Source organism: Peromyscus maniculatus, chromosome 23 (genome assembly GCF_049852395.1).
Source record: "Peromyscus maniculatus bairdii isolate BWxNUB_F1_BW_parent chromosome 23, HU_Pman_BW_mat_3.1, whole genome shotgun sequence".
Taxonomy (NCBI): domain Eukaryota; kingdom Metazoa; phylum Chordata; class Mammalia; order Rodentia; family Cricetidae; genus Peromyscus; species Peromyscus maniculatus.
Genome location: NC_134874.1, coordinates 24,726,957 through 24,752,479, shown reverse-complemented (window position 1 = coordinate 24,752,479; position 25,523 = coordinate 24,726,957). Strand labels below are relative to the sequence as shown.

The window sequence follows — 25,523 nt, the reverse complement described above, 5'->3', positions numbered from 1 at the left end:
GTGGTTTTCATCCTAGAATTAAAGTCTATCTAAGTAATGACTCAAATCACCAAAGAAGCAAAGTGACCCGTGGCCAAGTACAGAATCCCATAACATAGTTGTGTTTGTCCCTGGATCAGTACAGCTTAGTCTGTACCCCAATACATATATGTGACACGCTCTTACCCAAGGCTTCTACCACAACTCCCTCTGCAGAACCAACTCACTGTGGAAAACTCATGGACCCCAGACAGGAAGCCATAGCCCAGACCTTCCAGCGCACAGTTGCTGTGGAAATCCTTTGTGCCTGGGGGACCTCTAAATTCAAGAACACTGTGGAAAATAGATCATTTCCTGTTTCTGGAACTTACTATATTTTTTTTAATCCTTGTTGGTTGCAGTGACAGGGAAAAATACAGTGTTCCTGTGTGGTTTCCCATCGTTCCAAGTCTTTTAATAGAATTTAACTTCCAAAAGAGAGGGATCCACAGTGGAAATCTGTGCTCCTGCTGTGACATGTCAGCAAAGTATCAGATGGTTAAAAAGACACAGCCTCTGTAAAAGTATTTGTAGTCACAAGTTTTCCTGTGTTCTGCATGGTCCCTCTCCAGGTTTTTTTTTATTAGTAAGACTTTTAAGATTCACGTTACAAGTATTTTAATAAATAATTGATGAAAAAATCAAATCTAGACATCATTAATGTGTTTAATTATTCCAAATGAATGAGGTGGTTATTTGGTTAAGTGGCCTTGAGCTGTATCAACAAGAATATTTTAGATTTCATTTTTTGAACTATGAATGAGGGACTGTGTATTAATATGCTCACACAGGTGCAGTGGCCATAAAGGGTGAAGGTGCCTGATTCATGTGGAGCTGGAGTTACAGGTGATTGTGTGCCACCCAAGATGAGTGCTGGGAAAGGAACTTGGGTCCTCGGCAAGAACATGTTCTTAACCACGGAGCCATCCTTCCAGCCCCCTATTTTTAAAAACGTGTTGCATTTACTTATTTCTTTGTTCTGTGAGTGTGTGTAGGTGCCTACCATATACAGAAATCAGAAGTGCTGTAGGCTTACAATCTCAACTACTTGGGAGGCTGAAGCAGGAGGACCTTCCAAGTTCAAGGTCAACCAGGTGAGGTCTAGGGCAGCCTTACAACACCAAGTGGGACCAAAGTGAATTTGGAGAGTACTCTTATACAGGAAGCCACAGAAATAATTCGGTTCTGATGAAAACATTTTGAAATATCTCCAGGACCACTCTTAACTTCCTTGGCTTACATCCATCATATCTGAGGTTTCCTACATAACTTCCTTTTGCTTTCTTTTTTCACTTATTTTTCTTGATCCAATGACTACCATCTATAATCATGGCTGTATCTCTGTTTTTTTTTATTTTTATTTTTACTCATTGAAAGTGCACACATATCCTAGTTAGCTTTAACTGTCATCTTGACACAGCCTAGAGTCTTAGTTGAGGGATTGCATGGATAAGATAAGGCTGTGGACATGTATGGGAAGAATTGTAATAGTTACTAATTGATACAGGAGTGCCCACCCCACTGTGGCTGGCACCATTCCCTAGGCAGGTGGTTTGGGACTGTATAAGAAAACTAGCAAAGCTTACATCGGAGGGCACACCAGAGAGTGAGAGAGCAAGTAGTATTCCTCCGCAGTTTCTAAGTTCCTGCCGTGAGTTTCTGCCATGACTTCCTTTAGTAATGGACTTTGACCCGGAAGTGTAAGCCCAATAAACTCTTTTCTCCCCCAAATTGCTATTAGCCAGAATGTTTAATCTTAGCAACCGAAAGGAGCTAGAGCAAGGTAGAAAAGGGAACATAATACTTTGACCCCTTTGGCAGTGGTGAGATGTGCCTCTTAGCAGCTGAATCTTCACCCGTGGAGTAAATGTTATTCATGGTTGTATGCTCCTTGGGCTCTTGAGGAAGCTGATGAGTTTTATTTCTATGTGGAAACATGTAGCAATAATCCCCATTTGTTTTATTTAGCTATCTTCTTGTATGTCGGTACTCACATGTGTACATGGGTAGTATATGTATATAGTCATCATATGGGTACATGTGCAGTACATGTACATTTAGGCATACCAAGTTGTTCCATTGCCATACAGTAGAGCTTGCAATGCAGGCAAGTATAGCTACTGTAGGGATCTTGATGAGATGCACTTAGGTGTAGGTCAGCAGAGAGGAACCATGGCTGTGTGATCCCAGAGAGAAGAAATAGCTTGAAATGTGGGATTGTTTAAGCATGTGTGCACATATAAAAGTCCATATAGAGGCCAGAAGTCAACATCAATTGTCCATCTCAATCAACCTCCACTGCATCTTTTGAGCCAGGGTCTCTCTATGAATCTGGAAGCTCAATGATTTGGCTAGACTGACTAAACAGAGCTTTGGGGAACCTCCTGTCTCTACCACTCCAGTCCTCCCATTCCAGGCACGTACCACCATGTACAGCTTTTTACACAGATGAGTGATGGGAATAAAACCCAGGTTCTCATGCTTGCCCTGCAGTCGTGTAGGGGACTGAGCCATCTTCCCAGCCCTGTGTATTCTGTCAATCTTTTCTAACTATGTCTAATTCCATCAACTGCATTATCATCCTCTTGTTTACAGTCCTAATAATCTCATGTTTCAAGTTATTTCTTCTCTCATGCTTCCTCTCTGCTAACCTACACCTGATGTTTCTCTCCAATACCCCTACACATTTGTACTTGCCCCGGGTACCACGACCTGCTGCACAGCACTGGAACAACTGGCATGTTCTTCCCTTTCATAGACTGCATGCTTCTCCTTAAGAGGAACTGTGCAGCAGTCTCGATCTTCTCTATGATGAATACGTGAGAAACACTGTTTGCACTCTAATCTCATGGCTAGTACTTGAAAGCTATAAATCTAGGTGAGATGTGTTTATGTGCATATGCACATGTGCACCTATACACATATATGCACTTGGATACAGAGGCCAGAGGACAATCACATACTTCAGCTATCATATACCTTTTTTTTTTTTTTTAAGTAGATAGGTCTCTCACTGTCCTAAATTCAGCAAGAACACTATGCAAGCTGGCCAGCAAGGCCCAGGGCTTCACCTGTCTGTGTTCTCAGTGCTGAGAGTAAGGATATGTACTATAGATCATGACTCTAGGGTGGTTTTGTTATTGTTGTTTGTTTGTTTTTTTTAGCATTTGTTGTGGGAATCCAACTCATGTCCTTGTGGTTACAAGGCAAGTTCTTTAACAAATGAAGCCGTCTTTGAAACACACTTTATACCTTGAATCTTAATATTCTTCCATCTGCAAAGTAGGGGAAAGAGAAGGCAAGGACTTGTCTTGGTTGTGTTAGGAACAAATTAGACACAATATGCAAAGTGGCTAGTGTAATTGCTTGAATATCGCCTGTGCTCAATAAACACTGACTATTATTGTCATTACCACAGGGCTGGGAAAAGACATCACTTTGACATTTTAATTTTGTTTTTGTTATTATTATTATTATCATTAGTGTTTATGGAAAACAAATGAAATGTTGAAAAGAGCACTCTGAGTATCATCTGTTAACAGGATACAACCCCGAGCTAATTCTCAGCCCCCCTGAGTCTCAATGCCCCTACTTATTCTAGAGAAATGATAACATCAAGTTTAAAGGTCTTTGCAAGAGTGAAACAGGATGTCCATTTAAAGTCAGTCTATGGGGGCTGGAGAGAGAATGGCTCAGCAGTGAAGAGCACTTGCTGCTCTTCCAGAGGGCTGAGTTCAGTTCCCAGCACCCACATCAGGCAGCTCACAACTGCTTATAATTCTAGTTCCAGCAAATTGCCCAGTTCTGGCCTATGAGAGCATTGTACTCACATGTGCGCACGCGCACACACACACACAATAATAATAATAATAATAATAATAATAATAATAATAATACAATCTAAAATAAATAAAATCAGTGTCTTGAGTATAGTAGCTGTTCTGTCATTCCTCAGTTAGTAAATTATTATTAAGTCAATTATCTATACTTACTAACAACTTGCTAATAAAGTAGTAATTTGTTGTCATAATTTATAACTATTTAATAATTCATCAATTACTAAATCATTTCATCATCAGTTCTCAATCATTGTTAATCATTTGTTAATAAAGTAGTAATTCACTGTGATAGTTTATAACTACTGATTAATATTTATGTGATCATTTTTTAACATTGTTGGGGTTTGGGTCCAGGGTGTCATCATACTGGTTAAGTACTCTAACCACTGAGCCACAACAGCAGATCACATACTAATTATCAATACTCACTAATTAGCCCCTCCTCCCACATCTCTCAATGACATGTTTGGTGTCGTAAATAAGCTCAAGAAGCAGTAACACCAACCAGAAGCAACTTAAGCGAGGGCTTATTTTAGCTTGCAGTTTGAAGGGATACAGTCCATCCAGATGGCGACTTGTGTAGGGAGTCGCCTAGTCACATTGTTGCCAGAGTCAGGAAACAGAGAGCACACAGGAAGTGGAATTCTACTATCAAACCTCTTCAAGCTTATTTCCAGTGACTCATTTCTTCCAGGTAGGCTCCACGTCCTTAAAGTTTTACAACCATCTGAAACAGGGTCATCACCTGGGGACTGGGTGTTCAAATGCAGGAGCCTGACAGGGACATTTCACATTCAAACCACCACCTAGCCCTTCACTCACCAGGCCTAAGACACACACATACACACACACACACACACACACACACACACACACACACACACACACACTAATAATAATAATAATAATAATAATAATAGGAATAAAACTTATCTAAAACAAATAAAATCAGTGTCTTGACCATGATTCCTCAGTTAGTAAATTATTGCTAAATCCATTGTCAATTCTTATTAATAACTTGTTAATATCAACTTATTAGTAGCTTGAGAGCCAATCTGTTGGGGGTTCAAAGAAGACTCAGGATTCCAAATGTGGCACAGCAGCTGGATGTTTTTGTCAATACAGCTACTAGTTCATCTCAGATTATAGTCTCTACTTCTGGTAAATGGCAGCCTGTGAGCTACTGCACTGGACTTTCTAGCATTCTGCTTGCCCATTTGCCTGAATCCCTTTAAAAAATAAAATTAAAACTCAGTAGATTAAGTCCTCACACACAGGACTTCACCCAGTCCCCGCATTCTCTGTGATCACTCTTCTTGAAAGAGTGTCTTTTGTTTATTCACTCACATCCTAGATATGTATACAACGTATCTTGATCACATCCACTCCCAGGACCTCTCCCACCTCCCTCACACCTCCCAACGTGCCCCCTCCTACCTTCATGCCCTCTTCCTTTTTTTCTTGTAATCCACTGAGTCCAATCAGTGCTGCCTGATGGAATATATTACTGATCTCATTGGCTTGGTTTGTACAGATGGCCATGTCATGTCCAGAAGGCAGCATTCCTGCCCCTTTTCCCTTAATGTTCCTGAGCCTTTGATCTCGATCTCTCTCTCTCTCTCTCTCTCTCTCTCTCTCTCTCTCTCTCTCTCTGGTGTAATAACACCCCATTCAGGGCTGAGCTCTCCACAGTGCCTTATTCTCAGCATTTTGACTAGGTATGAATCTCTGTCTTAACTGCTACCCACCGGAGAAGGCTTCTCTAGCCAAATTTGATAGCAACACCAATCTATGCCTCCCTGGGATCTAAACTCAGTCTCTCAAATCCCATCTTTGTCTTGTTGCCCTGCCTTCTTCCTGCGTGCTATAGCTGTGGGCGCATCATCAAGCCCCATGTACACTCGTCAGGTTCTAGATTCCTGCCAAACTCCAAATCTCCATGACCCCTGAAGAGCTGTTTTCTATGCAAGCTAAAGAAGAGGACTTGAAAAAAAATTCTCCGGGAAACAATCCATCAAAAAGAAATGCCTATAGAAGAATGTTCTGCAGCATTTGGAATGCTTACCCATAAGGGCATTTCACTAGCTAGTGAGCCTTCCTAAGGCTCAGCAGCACAGTAGAAGAGATGCACAAAAACTAAATAAACCAACAGGCATGGGCAAGCTTCCTAGAAGGCCAAAGCCCTAGCTCGTTTACATATGCATGAACCAGCCCAACCCAGAGACCCTTGTGGGTCTGAGCCATTTAAAAGTGCGCTTCAACCCAGGGCTTTCTGATGGGATCTGAGGCCTGCTCCACAGCAGGGAACTCATGACTGGTACTGTAAACATGGTCAAAAGCCTATGGTTGGGAGGTCACAGGGCCCCTGCATGGGGACCTACTATTCCTGTTCTGCTAAATGGACATGTTGTCAACCGGCCTTATCAATATTTATGTTTATATGCATAAATGAGTGCGGCTCCCAGCCTTGGTCAGAGAAGCTTTTGTTTGCTGTAGATGTCGATGAAAGCAAAGAGTCTTAACTGGCCAAAGTGCTGAGAATAAGCGGCTGTGAGTGCTCTGCCCTAAGTGGGACATCTATCTATATCACGCCCTTCAAAACTTAGGGAACATTGTGGAGGAGGGGAGGAAAGGACACAAATGAGTGTGAGAACTGGCAAATGGGAAGAGTGGTGTAAAAACGGGTCCTCTGGACGTGACATGACTACTGTACCCATGAGCGCATAGCAGCAGCAGCCAAGTGCACAAGACCTGCACCATCAATAAGGCCCCATGAAGTGGGAAGGGCTTATGAGGCCCATCCCTCTCTGAGGAGCTATAAGTAGCAATGGTTGTTAGGAGAGGGGATTCTTCAGTGATATAAGCAGTGGTGAGTTACCCATACTCTAGTATAAAACCCCCACTTGTGTTCACACAAGTAACTGTAGCAAAATGCAGTAGGACACACCCACAAAGCATAGGAATAGAAGGGAGACTTGTGGGAAGAAAAGATGTTCAGTGGAAGCCAGAGGACACAGAAGAGGACAACAGAAGGTATGTTCAAAGCACATTATACATAGTTATGAAATGATTGGGGGATACTTTTTCTTAATATGCTTCAATCCACACAGAGATATTCTGCTTTTAAGGAAGCAATTGAGTCGACAAGTTTTCTCAGAGGTCAAAAGATGCTCTTTCAAAAGCCTAGAGGGAGGCCAGGTGTGGTGGTGATGAACACCTTTGATCCTAGCACTTGGTAGGCAGAGGCAAGTAGACCTCTGTGAGTTTGAGGCCAGCCTAGTCTATAAGGGAATACCAAGCCAGCAAGGGCCACACAGAGAGACCTTGTCTCAAAAATTCAAGACTAGAGAGAATGAGGAGGCTTTACTGAGTAAGAAAAATGTTGGGACCCTGAAGTGACAGAACAGTGATACACGGCCATGATTTCCAGCAAGCTAAACCACACTGTGACACTGTAGCAAACCCAGCTGAACACACCTGGATGGGAACACAGTCTGTTCCTAAAATCATGAAATCCAGTTCTTCTTCCACATTCTGCACATAGATCTTATTAAGGTGTTCCATAAATAACTCATTTTTTCTTTGCTGTTTTCTTTTTCTTTCATGCTAGGGGTTGATCCTAGAGCTTAATGAATGATCAGTGATTGTTCTGACTCTCAGATGACTCCTCAAACCTCTTTGTAGTATCTGTTTTGAGACAGTGTCTCTCCAAGTTGTTCAGACTGGCCCTGAACTCACTCTGTAGCTCAGCCAGGACTTGAACTTATGATCCTCCTATCTCAGCCTCCTGAATAGCTGGGTTAAGAGGCCTGTGACATTATGGCTGGCTTTGGGATTTTTTAAATATGAGGCCCTGGAATGGTTGAGATGGTTGTTAGAGTTTGAGACTAAAATACTCTCCACAGGCTCATGTGTATAACACCATTTTCTCAGATTATAGCACTGCTTTGAGAGGCTATGGAAAGTGTAGGGGATAGAGCCTATCTGAAAGAAGGGAGCTCCTAGAGAGAGGTCTTATAATGTGGAATCTTTGGTTCTTGCCATGCTTTCTGATTCCTGATCTTGCATGTGGAAACAGCCTCCGCAAACATCTCCTTCCACCATGGAGTAAGCTGTATCACCAAACCACCTCAAACCATGATGAACTGAAACCCTTCGAAACAATGAATTTAAATAGATTTATCCCCCTTAAGTGTTTTGCCAGACATTTTGGTCACAGGAACTGAAAAATAGCTAACACAGAGATTTTTGTCTTTTTCCAGCAAGCTATGTGACCAGCAAACCTGCTGACCATTCCTGGATATTATTAAAATGCTTCATCAGTATGTCCACAGGAAGTTTTGAAAGATACTGGGTTTGATATATAAAACAAACAAACAAACAAACAAAAGAAACATCTCTACATTGTCCCAAGCAATAACAATTGATTGCACAAATACAAGTATCAAAGTTAAGTGGCAGAGAAGAGGGGAGAGTGAAAAACACAAACAAAAGCAGAAGATGTAGAAGAGTGGAGATGGTGGGGACATGGAGGAAAAGTGGAAAGACGACAGCACCATCAAAAGGAAACAATGTAATAAGAAGCAATTAAATTTGAGGGCACATTGGCCATTGAGTGAAGTATGAGGACTTTTATTCCCAGCTGTAGTATCTGCTCTTCAGTTCCTGGCATCATTTCTGAGTAGTTCTGCCCATGCACATAGAACATGAGGTGTTTTTGTTGTTGTTTTTTGTTTTTTCAGAACCTTTGATCTGTGGCTGTGGAAGCCAGAGAGGTGCAGGCAAGAAAGTTCACTGACTTTCATATGTTCTTGCACGTAGGAGGAATGGATAGCATGATGAGTCCAGGAAGAAATCTCAAGTACATTTCCATCTTTCCAAAGTTACCAGTGAAGATTTTTATACAAAGAGAAATATAACACATGCTAGGTCTGGAATTTTTGGTGAGCATCAATTTTCTGAATCAGTAGCTGTAACATCCCTAATTAATACTCACCGAATATGTACCAGGAAGCCCAGTCTTCATGGCCCAAATTCTTCTCCTACCCTTTGCTGGGAAGAAAACATGAGGCTTTATATATATATATAATTATTATATTATAATATATTATATGTTATAATATATAATATATAATCTGTATTAAATTCTATTTATTTACTGTGAGTGAGCACACACCTGCATGAGTGCTTATGCCATGGCATGTGTGCAGAGATGAGAGAAAAATTTGCAGGAGTCAGTTCTCTCTGTCAGCCATGAGGATGGTGGAGAAAAAAATCAGATCATGGTGCTTGGTAGCAAGTATCTTTACCTGCTCAGTCATCTTGGTGGCCCCAGGACTCTGCAAATTAAAGGCAGAATACAGTCAAACTTTCATGGACTATATACACCTTTATGCTGATTTCTTTTTTTTTAAAAGAGGAAATGAAAAAAAGAGGAGAGAAGAAGAAGGAACAAAGAGAAGGAGAGGAGAACCCAGGTGAGTACACTAACACTATATTACAGCTTCTGAAACTACATTCTCCATCTCTGCATAACATTTGTTTGCTACTGTCACACTTGGGGTTAGTTCTATTCCTCAAAAAGGACGTCTCTGCTTTCTAAAAACCGAGTGCGACAAAAATGGATTAATTAGGTGGCAGTTGTTTGCATAGGAAAAGGATTTCAAGCTGAAAAAATCTGACTACAGGGTTGATTTAAGTCTAGCAAGTTCCTTCTGTTTGCCAAATGTGATTCGATGTACATGTACTTTCTCTCGGGCGAAATGAGAGATGCAATGTTTTTTTTTTTTTTTTTTCAGTATCTCTGTTGAATGAAAAGTTGTCAGAATATATGAACTTGTTTCAAGACTAAAATCTCTGTTGCCACAAGGGTCAAACATTAAATTTAAAAAAAAAATGGGAAGTTGGCTTGGGAATCAGTGCAATGGTTGCTGGAGGCATGGCTCAATGGTAGAGTCCTTGCCTGGAATCCCCAGTGAGAGATTCTAGGGCTGTGACTCACTGGTACAGCATCTACCTAGAATCCCCCAGTAAGGGGTAGCGCAGTAGAGCCCCTGCCTAGCATCTCCCGGTAAGGAGCTCAGTGCTAAAACACATGCTTGGGATGCACAGTGTCCTGTGCTTCAGGCTTAACTCAAGCATTGTAAAAACTCAGAGCCATCTGAGTGTGATGACAGTCTTGTAATTCCAGCTACTAGGGAGACTGAAGCAAGAAGAGCACAAGTTCAAGGTACACCTAGACTACAGAGCGAGTTCAAGACCATCTGGGCAGCTTAGTGAGAACCTGTCTCAACAAAGCGGGGCGGGAACATATAGCTCAGGGGTAGAATAGTTGGCTAGCATGTACCATGCTCCCAGTTAAACAGCTTGGAGCCTGTGCCATGTGTGTCAAGATTCCTCTAGAAAAACATCCAAAGCAATTCTTCATACAAAATCAGAGGACAGGAAAAGGCAAAGAGGTTACAGTCTGTAAGAAATCTTACACACAGTGTTTTCTCTGCCAAAGTGTTGACTCATATGCTTTCCTAGGTAAATTCCAGCTTCAGTCAGAGTAAAGCACCATTAAGTCCTATGATGAAGCTTTCCTTCCTTCCTTCCTTCCTTCCTTCCTTCCTTCCTTCCTTCCTTCCTTCCTTCCTTCTTTCCTTTTCCTGGTAGTGGTAGTTCTGGGGCTTGAATCCAGGACCTCACATAAGTAAATGCTCTACCACTGAGCCACACCTCCAGCCCCTCACTGGGGGATTCTAGGCAGGTGCTCTACCACTGAGCCACACCTCCAGCCCCTCACTGGGGGATTCTAGGCAGGTGCTCTACCACTGAGCCACACCCCAGCCCCTCACTGGGGGGATTCTAGGCAAGTGCTCTACCACTGAGCCACACCCCAGCCCCTCACTGGGGGGATTCTAGGCAGGTGCTCTACCACTGAGCCACACCCCCATTCTCTCATTGGGGGATTCTAGGCAAGTGCTCTACAGCTAACTTCTGTCCTTAGCTTTCTGTTTACTTTTAACTTTGAATTGAGGGCTCATTAAGTTGTCTGGGCTTGCCTGGTACTTGCTATGTAGTCTGGATTTATACAACCTGCAGCGGCAACCCTCCTACCTCAGTCTGCCAAGTGTTGCTCTCCCGTGCCTAGCTGCCTAGCTTTCTTTCCTTGGTGAATCTTAAGTGAAAAAAAAAAAAAAAAAAAAAAAAAAAAAAAAAAAAAAACTCCCAATGTGTTACCACCAGCCTGGAGAGAAAACCCTCTAGTTACAACAGTAATTCTGATCAACTTTGACTTATCCATGAACTTCTGATCAAGGAAGGCCTTAGATGCTGGCTTCATTAATTTTAATGAATAACTAGTTCAGTCCTTGCTAACGAGGCCAGACATACTTCCGAACAGAAAAAAAAATTCTTGGAAATTTTTTTAAAAATTAAAAAAAAAACCTTGCCAAATTAAGGCCAAATTGGGGGTAAAAATCACTTTGGAATCTCTGGTTTTCTCAAGTCACAATTTATAATCTACATTTCAAGGTCAATTGAACCACTTGATGGCCAATTTGAGGACAAGGGAAGAGCTACAAGGAAGAATTATAAATGGACACCAGGGCTTCTGACATCAACCAGACCTTAACAGCCACAGTCCGGTGAATCCGTAATGATCTTGGGTCATTCTAAAAAGCTTAGGTCACAGGGAGCCCTCTGTGAACAGGGACTGTTGATTTAACATCAGCCTGGTGACATCCACTCTGCTTTCTCTGTGGGCAGAATTTAAATGTGGACATGGGGCACTAATGAGCTGTGGGGGATGGGTGAGAATGTGAAATATTTGTGGAAACTTGACCCCCGCTCTCCAGTCAGGGGCCTTCTTTTCAATTCTAAAGCAACCGTCCTTCTTTAAGTAACCACTCTTCACAGCCTAATGGGGTAGGGTGCAGGGAGGCACGGCTTGGGGTGAACATTTGCATTCGTGAGAAAATGGCTTAGAGATAACCTCCTCACACGTGGGATTGCTGTTGTAGAAACGGAGGTGGGTGCTTTAGGAAACAGATCTTTAGGAAACAGATCTTTAGGAAACAGAAAGTTCTGACAGAACTCACAAGCTAAAAATGGTGACAGTGTGCTCTGGGCTTGAGTGTGACAGGCCTTCGGCCCCTCTGCTGGTTCATTTGAACCGTCAACTCAACACAACCTGGAAAAGCTTGGGAAGAGAGTCTAATGAGGACTTAGGGTTAAGTTGACCTGGAGGTATATCTGTGTAGGGATTGTATTGATCATTGATTGATGGAGAGATGCCCAACTCACTGCTGGGAGTCTCATTTCCTAGATGGGGGTCCTGAATAGTGTGTGAAGGGAGAAAGCTAACTGAAAGCAAGCGAGGATGCGTGTCTACCCACTCTTGATGAGTTGCGTGAATTCCTGCCTTGACGTCTCTGAAACGACAAACCCCTTCCCTTTCCAGTGTTGCTTTCTCTCAGGGTGTTTGTAAAAGCCAACGAACATGAACTGGAGAAAGGCCCAGCGAGCTTAGGCTTTGAACACTTGGTGCCTGATGGCACTCCATTCTGGAAGGTTATGAAACCTTTGAAACTCAGGGCTGAGTGGAGAAAATATGGTCATTAATCTCTTTGAAGATTGGACTTCCATCGTCAGAGTCCGGTCCAGAGAATACAGTTTGTGGTTCCACACAGATGGAGTTGACCCTGCCACTGTGCCTCCCTGTCATGATGGATACCTCTGCCAGGCATTTTCTCACAGGCAGTAATTATCACAACATGTCCATTCAAACATTAATTGATCCCACACATAGTAGTTATGAGAAGCCACAACTTCTCTGAGTACAGAAAAAAAAATTCCATCTACAAAAATGGTATAAATGTTTACCTGGCTATCCAAATACAAATTCATTTGACTAATCCTAGAGTGTTGAGCCAGGAGTCAACTTATCTTTTCAAAATTTATCTCATAGTTATAAGCTGTCTTATCTACCAATCCTAAATGTTTGAAGACTGAGTAGATGTGGCCACATTAATCAGGGACATTTATCAGATCATGCCACTTGAATAGGGGGAGGAGTTTCAAACCCATGAGCCTGTGGGATACATTGCACATTCAGATCACAGCAGTGGGTCATCAGAAGTTCAGAGTTGAGCTATGGAGATTGCACATGGCTAAAGTATTTGCCACACTAGCGTACAGCTATGAGTCTGGATTCCCAGAACTCATGTGAAGCTGGACGTAGTAGCATGTGCCTATCATCCAGAGTGCCGACAAGGAGATGGAAGACAGAGACTAGAGAATGTTGGTGATGAACGAGAGACCCTGCTGCAAAGAATGTGGAGGGTGGGGACCAACCCTAGAGGTTTACCTCTGACCTCCACATGTGCACGGAAACACAATCATACACCCATACTCTCACAAAGATTTAAAAAGTAAAATCTGTCTATGTGGAAAAGAAAAATAGTAGAAGGCACATTCATCTTTTATGATGAACTGGTTGATTTCCCTTTAAGAAGAGTGTCCATGCATGGAAAACGATATGCCTGGCATGTGACAGAATGGAGATCTTTAACCACAGTCCCATGTCCATCCCTATGCCAATTCACAATTTTAATCCATTTGGTCCTTCTTCTTTGTGTGTATTGTGTGTGTGTGTGTGTGTGTGTGTGTGTGTGTGTGTGTCTATGTGCATGTTCCTGTGTGTAAGTGCAGGGGTGTGCAAGCCACAGTGAGCCAGTTGTTTAAGATGCAGTCTGCCTTGTTCCTCACCACTGTGTACCCCAGGCTTGCTGGCCAGCAAGCTTCCAGGGAGTCTCCTGTGTCTACCTCCCATCTCTCAACAGGAATGCCACTATTCTGGGTGTGTGTACCTAACTCTATGTGGTATCTGGGCATCTGAGCTCAGGTCCTCAAGCTTATGTGGCAAGCACTTTACAAGCTGAGACACCTGGTCCCTTGGAATGTCCTGTAATCTGTCCCTGATCCAGAGCCGAGCCTGAGCTTTGTATTAAACCCTGCAATTCAGCCCTGCACTTCAAAGGGGTGCGTGCTCAGCCACATGCTCACACTTGTCCCTAATACATTGTGACACCCTATTACTACCGTGCCTTTATGAGCTTCAAGGGAAATTACATTTTAAATTATAGCATACAAGTATAATGGAAAATCTAATTGTAGCAATGACAGTTTATTTATCAATCATTTATCATTTTGATTTATAGGGTGCCCAACTTGATTTAAAAGGAGCTAATGTTTAAAAATCCCCAGGCACCCACAGAACTAAATACACACAGATATCAACAAAGTGAATTACTCCTGTTTTTTCTGCGTCCCTTTGATGGCTGAAGTTGGGAAACACAGTCAGCTTGATCTGAGGGACTTCCAATACAGCAGCTGAGAACCTTTGATATCAAATTCATTTATCATAGATGTTGGTGTCTGGAAAGCATCAATATTCACACAGAACTCAAGTTCAGCCATTTAAATATTTTCACATCCCAGCTTCAGAGAGATACAGACTTTGGAGCTAAAGAGGACTTTCACAAGTAATCTGGCTTCTACACATCCAACCACCTCTTAAGTTCCAATGATGGGGGGGGAGCGTTGGCATGTGGGTGCATAATGGTATACATGTACATATGTACAGATATGTGTGGAGGCCAGAGGTCAACACTGGTGTCTTCCTCAACTTCTCTCTGCCTTATTTTCATTGTTCTTTATCGAGACAAGTTGTTTCACTGAACTCAGAGATTATCAGCTCAAATATGCTAGCTGACCAGCACACCCCAGGGATCCCCCCATGGCTACCTCCCAAGTGCTAGGATTACGGACACAAACCACCATGTCTGCCTTTTAACGTTAGTGCCGGGGATTCAGACTCGGGCCCTCATCTATAATGGCCAACACTTTACTGACTTAGTCATCTCCCTAGTCCCTAAGGTATGTGTCTTCAAGATCGACTCGAAGAATCTGCAGCTGAAGACCATTAACACTGAGAATGCCACCCTCATATAAATTCACTGGTCGGTAAGCAAGGTCCTCCTCTCTGCCAGTTATCTGTGATTACAGGCACGAGGCATTCTGCTGGGTTTGGGGGTCAAATATAAATGTTTTGAACTCCAGTGCTTGGCACTAGGTTATAAGTATATGATAAGCTCATGTGTTATCTGTTGATTAAATGTACAAGTAGATAGAGATATCTATTTCCTGCGTTAGGCTTGTAGTATCAGTTGGCATTCTTGCCTAGCATGCATGGTGCTGTGGCTTCAATCCCCAGTCTCTTGACACAGCCTAGACCTGAGAAGGAAATCGCAGTTGAGGAATTACCCAGTTCAGATTAGCCTATGAGTGCACCTATGGAAAACTCTCTTGATTCTTAGTTGATGTAGGATTACACAGTCCACTGTGAGCAGCACCAATCCCCTGAGGGGGTGGTCCTGGGCTATGTAAGAAAACTAGCTGAGGATGAGCCTTCAAGACAACAAGCAGCATTGTCCATGGTTCCTGCTGTACTTCTTCACTAGGAGTTCCCTGGACTGGATAATACTACGTGGAATAGCAAACAGTCGTGCCTTCAGGCTCCTCACTTAGGTTCCTGTCTTGACTTCTCTCAGTGAGGGAACGTGGTGGAGAGTGAGTGTACCCCTGTCGAATGAGAATTCATGACATGATCATGACCATGTCAAGGGTACCAATGCCTTGTACCCATGGGAATGGCAAGGCCTTTCCAGGTCAGGCTCAGGGAAATAAGAAGACGTTTCTCTGTTTGGAGTAAATACATTGACAATGTGTGCAGATGGTACCAACCACAGCTTCCTCCTCCCTGATGCCTGCAACTTAAAACTATTCCCCCTACAGAGTCACCCTACTGAGATCAGTTAGTCTGCTTCATGGTTCAGCTGTGTATAATAAATGAGCTGAGTTTCTGGGCTGCTGGTGTAACTCCAGCACTATGAATGGACCACCCTAATGGGGAAATTCCACGGAGTCTATTTGATAATCAAAGGAATTTATTCAGGATTAACTCACAAAAAAAGTGTAAAGGAGTTGGTTTCGGAATCCAGAAGGGATGGTGTGCAGTCCAATGTGATCCTCTGGAGAATTCTGCCTTGATCTGCAGCACCAGCATCCAAGACCACGAGGCAGCCAAGAGAGAGCAAGCACGTACTCATCCCAGGTCTTAAGGGGTCCCTGTCTCAGCCACATCTGGGAGTGGGGGGCAGGTACCTAGCAGTTACCTGCTCCCTACTGGGGCGATGCTTCAGGGTACAGACAACCACCCCTATATCAACCAGTGCCGGCTTTTCTGTGGGGTGTATCTGTCATTTCTTCATTCCCTGTCACCCCGGTCAGGTTAATCCCCAAGCTGCACAGGTTGTGGCAGACTGTGACCTGGAAGCGTCAGGGGAAATCTTTTCCTCCCTTATGTTGTTTGGGTTACAGTATTTATCACAGCAACAGAGTGAAGCTAGAATAATTAGCCAGGCAGCAAAATTAAAAGGAGCAGAGGACTGAATGTGTGCAGCTACATAAATGAGTTTTTAAACAGTATGCTAAGTCACAGGCCAGGTGTGGGCATGACGATGCACACCTGTGATCTCAGCCCTGGAGGGACAGAGGCAGAAGGACCAGAAGTTCTAAGTCATCTTCAGCCATGCCGCAAGTTTCCTTCCTTCCTTCCCGCCCCTCCCTCCCTCCCTCCCTCCCTCCCTCCCTCCCTCCCTCCCTCCCTTCCTGTCTCCCTCCCTCCCTCCCTTTTTTTGTTTCTTTCTTTTTTTTTGAGACAAGGTTTCTTTGTGTAGCCTTGGTTGTCCTGAAACTCTGTAGACTAGGCTGGCTTCAAACTCACAAATTCACCTACCTCTGCCTCCCAAGTGCTGGGATTAAAGGCGTGAGCCACCACCGCCCGGTGAAAGTTTCTGTTTCTTGAAAGATGCCATCACACTGTATAACCGACCCAGTCAACTTAGTAGGGGCCAGCCTGGATCTAGCAGAACACAGTACCATAATAGGTGGGGCCCAGGTCTGTGTGAGGGGAAATGGGAAGATCCAGGTTAAAATTAGATGGTGTAGTTCATGACATAGCTCAGCACTTTACAGCTTTTGCTGCTCTTCACGGTTCCCAAGTTCAGTCCCCAGCACCCGCTACCTGTAGCTCCAGTTCCGGGGGATCCATTGCTCTCTTCCAGCCTCTGAACACATATGACATATGGCTACCCAGGCGCACGTGCATGCACCTTTGGTTTCTAGTGAGAGAACAGACTAAACCATAAACAGACAGTTCAGTGAATTAGGAAGTAAAAGATCTTGAAAAGTGAACCCAGTGTGGGTGGAGAGATGGTTCCACAGTTAAGAGTGCTTGCTGCTCTTGCAGAGAACCTGAGTTCTATTGCAAGCACCCACATCAGACCATTTACAACTACCTGTAATGGCAGTTCCATGGGATATGACTCCCTCTTCTGGCCTCAGTGGGCACTGCACTGATATACTCATACACATACCCCCCCAACACACACACACACACACACACACACACACACACACACACACACTTAAAAATAAACTAAAATATTCTTTTAAAAAGAAAGAAAATGTAATCTGGGTTACAAAACAGTAATTATGGAAATAATATAGGAGCCAGCACTAGAGATTTGAGGTGACATTGGCCACAGTGTGAAGATATTACTAAGGGATGATATCTAAAAAGAATTCCAGGAGATGGAGCAGATAGTGTCGAGCACAAGTATCCATTCAGGATATGTTGCTTTAATCTCTTCCTGTCTTAGTTTTGTCAACTTGACAGGGCCTCGAGTCACCTGAGAAGGGAGTCTCAATTGAGGAATCACATACATCAGATTGTCCTGTGACTGTGACTGTGGAGTTTAGGGTTAGGGTTTGATTATTCACTGATGCAGGATGACCCAGCCCACTGTGGGCGGCAGCATCCCTTACACAGGTGGCCCTGAGCAATACGCAGAGGGTAGCTAAGGGTGAGCCAGCAAGCAGTGTTTCTCCACAGTTTCTGCCTCAGGTTCCTGCCTCTGAGTCCTTTCCCTGCTTTCTTCAGTGATCCGCTGTGATGTGGAAATGAAAACCAAATAAATCCTTTTCTCCCCTAGGCTGCTTTTGGTCACAGTGTTACCACAACACCCTGCTCTCCCTTGCTCAGGCACAGATACTCCAGTGTCCCTGTGGAGCTAGGCCATGGGAATAGCTCAGGGAGCTTCATCTCCAAAATACCCTCTAAAGAACCTCACCAATTTCCCCTATCCAAGCTTCCATCTAGTTTGGGAGCTTATTTATCCAAGAATTCTGCTGTGAGCATCTACCACCACCACCACCACCACTCAAAACCATCCACTACTACACAGACAAGTGGTACCAAATGATGGAGGAGCTCGGGTGGGATGCACCCTCAGGGGATGTTGTTGTCTTATGACATCATCAAGCTCATCTTCACAAACCAGAATCGTGTAGGCCCCTCACTCAATGTGGCCTCTGGATGCAATCAAGACGCACCACAGATATAAGACATACGAGATAACTGGAGCTCTGTTTTATAATGAACTCTTTTCTTCATAAGTAGAATACACTCAAATAATTAATGAAAGTGCCACGTGGCCAGATTTTGATGCACCAACCTGTGATTCCAGATACTTGAGAAACTCAGGTGGGAGAATCCCGAGTTCAAGGCCAACCTGAGTCGTGGAGTGAGTTTAAGTCCTGCCGATCAACTTAGTGAAATAGTATCTCAAAATAAAAATATAAGCGGGGGGGGGGGGGGAGTAGAGTGTAGAACACTTACCTAGAATTCTCCAGTGATGGGTTGGAGAAGTGACTCAGTAGAGTGTTTGTCTGGTAAGCAGGATGCCCTAGGTATAATATCTAGTACCACCAAAAGGAGGAAGAAAAAGAAAGTGGTGGGGGTGGGTGGTGAAAATAATGGAGGAAGAGAAGGAGAGAGGGAGGGAGGGGAGGAAGGAGGGAGGAAGGAGAGAGGGAGGGAAGGAGGGAGGGAGGGAGGGAAGGAGGGAGGGAGAGAAGGAGAGAGGGAGGGAGGGAAGGAAGGAGGGAGGGAGGGAGGGAAGGGGGGGAAGGAGGGAGGGAGGGAGGGAGGGAGGGAGGGAGGGAGGGGGGGGAGACAACAAGGGAAGGTGGGATCCAGAACAAGCATAGTACAATAAATACATAAAACAGTGAGGTCATCGTGATTGTCACAATCAAGTATTACTTAGTGTGCCTAACTGCCCACTGACCTCACAACTGGCAGTGTGGTTGGTTAGCTTAGACAGTACCACAAACACTCCAGTAATACACTGAGCTATCATGCCCTGCCAACTGTCCTGTCAGGAAGTGACGGAGACTTTCCTCTCCATTATATTCTTATCTGACCACCATCATACATGTACTCCGTCACTGCTGGGAAAACCCTGGGCCATTGCTTGTGAAAATTCTCTCACAGGGACCTCTGGCACCCTTTTATGCTCTCTTATGAATGGCTCTCTCCCTCCAAAAACTGGAACTCCCCGAGCTGTGGATTTCATGCTAAAGATCTGTGTAACCAAACAGGCTTGGGGAATTCCATCTCCCTTCCCTCTACCCATCTCCCATTGCAGAAGTCAGAGAACCAGCTGGGGTCTGTCGAGAATTCAGAGGTGCCCTCTTCTTCCTGGAAGGCAAAGGGACCGAAGGTGACAGCAGGAGCCAAAGAATCAGGTGTCATTAGAAGATAATTGACTAAGGAGAAATGGCCACTACCCCCAGGTGAAGCACAGGGCATTTTTCCATATCAATAAAGTCAATTATCAGAGGATGTCCGGTCCCTTGGTACTGCTATTAACCTATATTGCTCTTATTAACCTTTCTGATGAAGACTCTTTCAAAAATAATTATATTAAAGTACAATTCTCTGCGAGTTTCCAACGTGTGACTGTTCCATTTCAGTACTTCTGTCGCGTGAGATAATGAACACCTGATTGTCTGGCTACCACATGGAGGTTTTTAATCAAGGCTTCTTTTCTCGGCTCTACTGCCAGCCTGGGGCCAGTCCTCTGAGTAGCGGGAGGCTCAAGGACATTTAAATGTGAAGGCATTAAAGGTAGGACAGGAAACTGAGAATTGGGGCTAGCCTAGAAGTTGTCCAGTCCCCTAAAGAGGAAATAGGTTTGATATTGATTGTCAACTTGAAAGATTCTAGAATCGGCAGGAGAAAGTCCTCTGGGCTTGTGTGTGAGGGATTGTCTGGGCTGGGTTAATTGAGGGGGGAAGAACTATCCAAAGATGGAAGCAGCATCATTCCATCCCCTGCCTGGGGTGGGGCCCTGGAGTGAATACAAAAGAAAAAGCAGGCTGAGCACCAGCATCCATCTCTCTCTGCTTCCTGACTGTGGTTGCCATGTGACCAGACACCTCAGGCTCCTGCTGCTATGCCTGGTGGACTGTGACCTTGAGACATGAGACAAAAGAAACTTCCTTTCCTAAATGGTTTTCACCAAGCATTTTGTCACGGTAATATTAAAAGTAACGTAACACGGGAACGGTAAGCTGTACTACAGGAGCCAAGTGATCTGTGTGTACCCGCTCCCGTGGCTGTCAGACATGAAAACCATGGTCACTTGAGGAACTGAAGTTCCCCAAGGAGTCTGAGGATGGTAGGAGAGGGCAGCTTTCCAGGAAGAGTGCCACAAGGTTCTGACACCTCCACTACAGTGATGGGTCAGCAGTGGACCACACCTTCAGGAGAACTGCTTGCCTATGGACACCCTTGACCCCCTACCCCCCTACCACAATCTTTCCTCCATTTCAACTTAAAGCCCACACCAGTGCGCTGAATTGGGGTCCCTGGACCCTTTCATTGTTTCCACACTCCAAAGTGGCCACATGGACTAAATCCCCCTTCCTCTGCCTGTCGCCGTTCATCATCTCTTTAATGGGTGTGTTGGGGCAGGTGACAGAGCCTAGCCTGTTGATAAAAGAGAGAAGGGTCAGAGCGCAGTCCAGGTGACCCTGTGCAAAGCCTTACAGGATCACTATGTGAAGAAAACAGACTGACCAAGAGGAAGGCTGGCAACAGCCCAGACGAGACCAGCTGCATTGGTTTGTGCCACTGGGGCAGATATAGAGGCACTCCAGAGTACCTGAAGGTGACATGTCTGTCACCATGATGGTTAAAAGGTGCAATTAGGTGAGGTTCCAGATTCTAATGAGATGCATTAGATGTAACGTGAGTAATACTGGGAAATCACGTACTACATGAGTGAGCCAAAGAGCCCACACTAAGGCAACATTAAAATCCCCCCATCTTTGTATGTTTGGGTGGTCTGAACTGCTAAACCATTTGTCTGCACCAACCCACTTTCTCCCTTGGAAATGCATTCTTTCCTTGGTTTTCGCTCGCTAACCATACCCATGGGCCGGTCTGATTCTTCGTTCTGGGATGCAAGAACTCGGAGCCCTTGATGCAGTGTCCCCTGTGTTCTAATCCAGACCAAACCACTGCTCAGGCCACAAATCCTGCAAGAGCCCTTCCCCCTCATCAGACACTGCCAGGCGCCCTACTGAGAGTACTGTCCGTGGTCAATCTCTAGCTAAGAGACAACCGGGTGCCCGGATTTCTCACCTGGGGAAGTGAGTTTACAGGCTGGTGGCCACACATCGCATCCCCATCCCTCACCTGACTCCTGTTGGGAAATCAGGGAGTCTGGCTGGGGACTTGTGCTGTGAAACATTCCTTCTTTGGAAAAGAAACCCTGACTCTGCCTGCCACAGGGACCTGACCCCTCTTCAGTGATCCTGCCATCCTGTCCACCCACCTGTGGTGTTAATAACTCTTCTGATAAAATCTCCACCCTCAAAACTTCTTGTTCATGTCCCTCTGGAGCCTTGAATCTGAACTGGTGTCACGGGGAACTTGGGAAAATGAGCATAGAAAGCATCCAACATCTATGATGAGTGACAGTCCAAACCCTGAACCGTCTCCTGTATCTGCCTCACACGTCTTCCCTCCAGCCATCCCCAGTGAGGAAGATACACTTAGGAGCTTAGAGAGGACCAGCCATCATTCTCAAAGCTGTGCCATCTCTGAAGAACGCGTCAATCTCCTACTCAGAATGGGCCTCACAGAGGAAGAATGCAGCCAATGCCATAGCTTACCAGTCTAGGTTTCCCTAGACTGGAGAGGCTTCCTTACTGCAGCTGCAATTCTGGTTGAGCTCCCAGCAAAGTGCAGGCCCTATTTGTGAAAGTACCTGCTGGTAACAGATCTCTAGCTAATTCTCGAGTTCTTCCTGTTCCCCACTTGGACCTTAGGGTGCAATGTCAACAGGTGAAATCAGCCAAATATGTCTCCAGGGGTTTCTAGAGCTATGGGATAGAAAGTGTACGTTTGGGAGTCTCAATTATATCAACTGATTTGGATGATCGGAGGACACCATGGGAAGAAAAAGAAAAAGAAATTCAGACGGTAACTGGATATACTTGACAAGTCAACAATCTGTTAGTTACCTGAGAGACACCAGGGACCATGCAGGAGGGTGTAGGATCTCATCAAGTTAGGGAGGGGAGCTGCCAATCTCTGCAGAAATCATGTGATGAACACACAATAAAAGTTCACCTCTGGCTATACTTTGGATAAATGTCCCCAAAGGTTAGTATATTAAAAGCTGGCTCACCAGGGTGTGTGTCATTGTGAAGGGAGGAAAGGCTACTAGGAAGAAGTTGGACACCAGTGATGCTCACTGCCACTTCTGTTAGGCAGAATCAAGAAGGAAAATCAGGAAGTTTATAGGCAGGCAAGAGGGTTTCATGTGTCTGGGATTCATAGGCTGCACTGCTGTTAGGATGCCAAGGAAGTTAAGCAGGTTGTGTTCATGAGCGAGTATAGTCTTTTTTTGTGAAGAGTGCACACTTAGAAAGAAACCTGAAGGTAGAAGCACATGTTAAACAGAAAAAGGGGGGCCAGGTGTAGTGATGAACACCTGTAATCCCAGTGCTTGGGAGACAAGAGGATCAAGAGTTCAGAATCAAGTACTGGTCCTGCAGCTCAAGTGGTTGAGTGCTGGCCTAGCACGCAGGGAGCCCTAGGTTTGATCTCTAGCACTACTTGAATCAAACATGGTAGTGCATGCCTGTAAGCCCAGTACTTAGGAGGTAGAGGCAGGAACACTGGGAATTCAAAGCCAGCCTTGACTACATAGTAAATTGGAGGCCAATTGTGGGTTATGTGAGAGCCTGTCTCAAACAAACAAACAAACAAATAGTTAAATAAATAACTGAGAGTAAATCAGAAGCAAGTATCACGAGGTCACCATCACTACCAGACACATAGCTGTCAGTTCTCAAATATGAGTATTTGAGATTTCCAGATTCGGGATCTGGAAGAATTCAGCTAAAATAAAATGAGAGTGGAGTCTTAAATGTTTCCTTTTCTTTTTAAAATAGTTTTAAACATGGGAAATGGAATGCTTTCCAAAACACACCTTGACATTCCAAAGCTTGTTTGTATCTGGGTGCATTTCCGTTGAGTTGTATTTGCTGAGAATATTCTCCAATGGATATAATATTAATGAAATACTTAATATATATATTTAATGTATATGTTCTAGTTCCTTGGAGTTTTCTAATCAAACCAACACCTAAGTCTTTTTAAATGGTGATGTAAGTGGCTCTTGTTTTCATGACCTGTACCAACCTTATGCTAGTCAAAGCCATTATGGGTTTTTGTTTATTTTGTTTGAAGGACTTTGAGGAGAGGGGTCAACATTGAATGTCTTCCTTGATCTCATTGTCTGCCTTATTTTTTGAGACAGGGTGTCTCATGGAACCTGGAACTTAACATACTCAGTTTCACTGGCTGGCCAGTAAGTCCTAGTGATTCTGCACCCAGCTTCTTATCTGGGTTTGGAGGATTTGAACTCAGGTCCCCGTGTTTGCACAGAGGGCACTTTGCCAACTGAGCCACTTCCCAGCCCTGTTGTTGTTTTTATAAGATGTAAAAAATATTCTGTTCAAAATGAAAGTTCAGAAAGGAAGATATTGTTCTTTTCAGTTTTTACCAATCAATACATACTGAAAAGTCATGTGACTTTTAAAAAAGTCATTATTTTATGTGCATTTGTATATGTCTCAGTATGTGGACATATACCACATATGTGTATACCACATGCATATATGAACTCCTGGAGGTCAGAAGAGGCATTAGATACCTTGGAGCTGGAGTCACAGATTATTGTGAGCCACATGTGGGTTCTGAGAACCAAACCAGGTCCTGTACAAGGGCTGCCAGTGCTCTTAACCACTGAGCCTCCAGTGGTTTTTAATTAGCATAATTTCTATCATTAAGACTAGAGTTCAGTGATTTCTACTTGTGTTAGTTTCCATTATTGCAATAAAACAATGAACAGAAGCTCTTAAGGAGAGAAAGATGGATTTTGTTTCACTGTTCAAAGGCGGGGAGGGCATGGTGTCCAGAGTTGCTCTGTCCATGGTGGCAGATCTTGTGTAATAACATACTCATATTTTGAGAATCAGAGAGAATGGGATTGGAATTAGGGCTAGGCTACAACTCTCAAAGGCTGACCCCCCAGTGACCCACATCTGCCAACTAGACCCCCCACAACCTCCTAAAACAGTGCTACCAGCAAAGGATCAAGATTTCAAATATATGGGTGGAGGTGGGGACACTTTAGGACTAAAATATGGCATTGCTCTAGGTAAACAATTTGATTGAAGTCAATTTAATATGCACCGAATCCAAAGTCCAGACATATTTAAAAATGAAAGTAAAGAGGAATATTACAGAAAATATTTTATATAGTTTATCTTATTAGCAAGTTGGTTTAAAGGCATAAAAGTAGATTTTTAGGGATCTCCCTTGGGAGTTTGATTCTTTTCTTCAGAAGTGGGACTGAGAGAAAAAAAAATGCCAACCACACCCAATCACACCTCAACCATACCCCAACCAGATATTATTTAGCCCCTAAATAGATTCCCAACTAGATCCCAACCAGGCGTCAACTGAGTATCAATGAAAAATCCACAAGACCTGAAAGAGGCCTCAACCAAATGCTAATAAGACCTCCAACAGACATCATCAGGACCCAAACCAAATGACCGAGTCTTCAAATAGTCCCCAGTCAGACTCTAACGATATCCCAACCACTCCTCAATCAGATCTCAAACCCGTCCCAACCAAGACATCATCAAGGCTCAACCTAGCCCTCAACCAGACTCCAAGCAGATATCAACCAGATTCTAAGTAGAGATCAACCAGTTAGTTGTCAACCAGGCCCCATGCAGACCCAAATCAGACTCTAACTATGCAGACACCAAACACATACTCTAGCCAGACCCCAACCAGAATCAAACCATTCATCAACCTTCTAGCTATTGGTAAACCAAACCGAAGCTTCCGAATATCTAATAGGCATTAGTTTAAATACTTTGCTGACTTAATCACTTTGCCAATGACCTGTTTTCCACTAGCCAAGGCAAAATGTATTTAATCTAATCATTAATATACATTTAACATATTCAATACTCCTGAGCAGATAAATGGGGAGTTTAGCCAAACTCTATCCGAGTGCCTTCATCATGAATAAACCTGCATTGTGTGTCTATTCTAGGAGATGAATGACCCAGTGTCAAGGTCAGTGAATCCCAGGCTCTCCAAGTAACCTAAAAAGT

General features: G+C 43.9%; 1 long non-coding RNA gene across 1 annotated transcript; it reads right to left on the bottom strand.

Moving 5' to 3' along the window:
* Positions 1 to 8,470: 8,470 nt before the first annotated feature.
* On the bottom strand, positions 8,471 to 18,770 carry LOC121825483 (uncharacterized). The gene is made up of 4 exons (XR_006067799.2): positions 18,646 to 18,770; positions 9,034 to 9,196; positions 8,854 to 8,909; positions 8,471 to 8,730 (listed from the first exon to the last, which is right to left on the bottom strand). It is a non-coding gene; the product is annotated as an uncharacterized LOC121825483 (long non-coding RNA).
* Between the last annotated feature and the right edge of the window lie 6,753 nt (positions 18,771 to 25,523).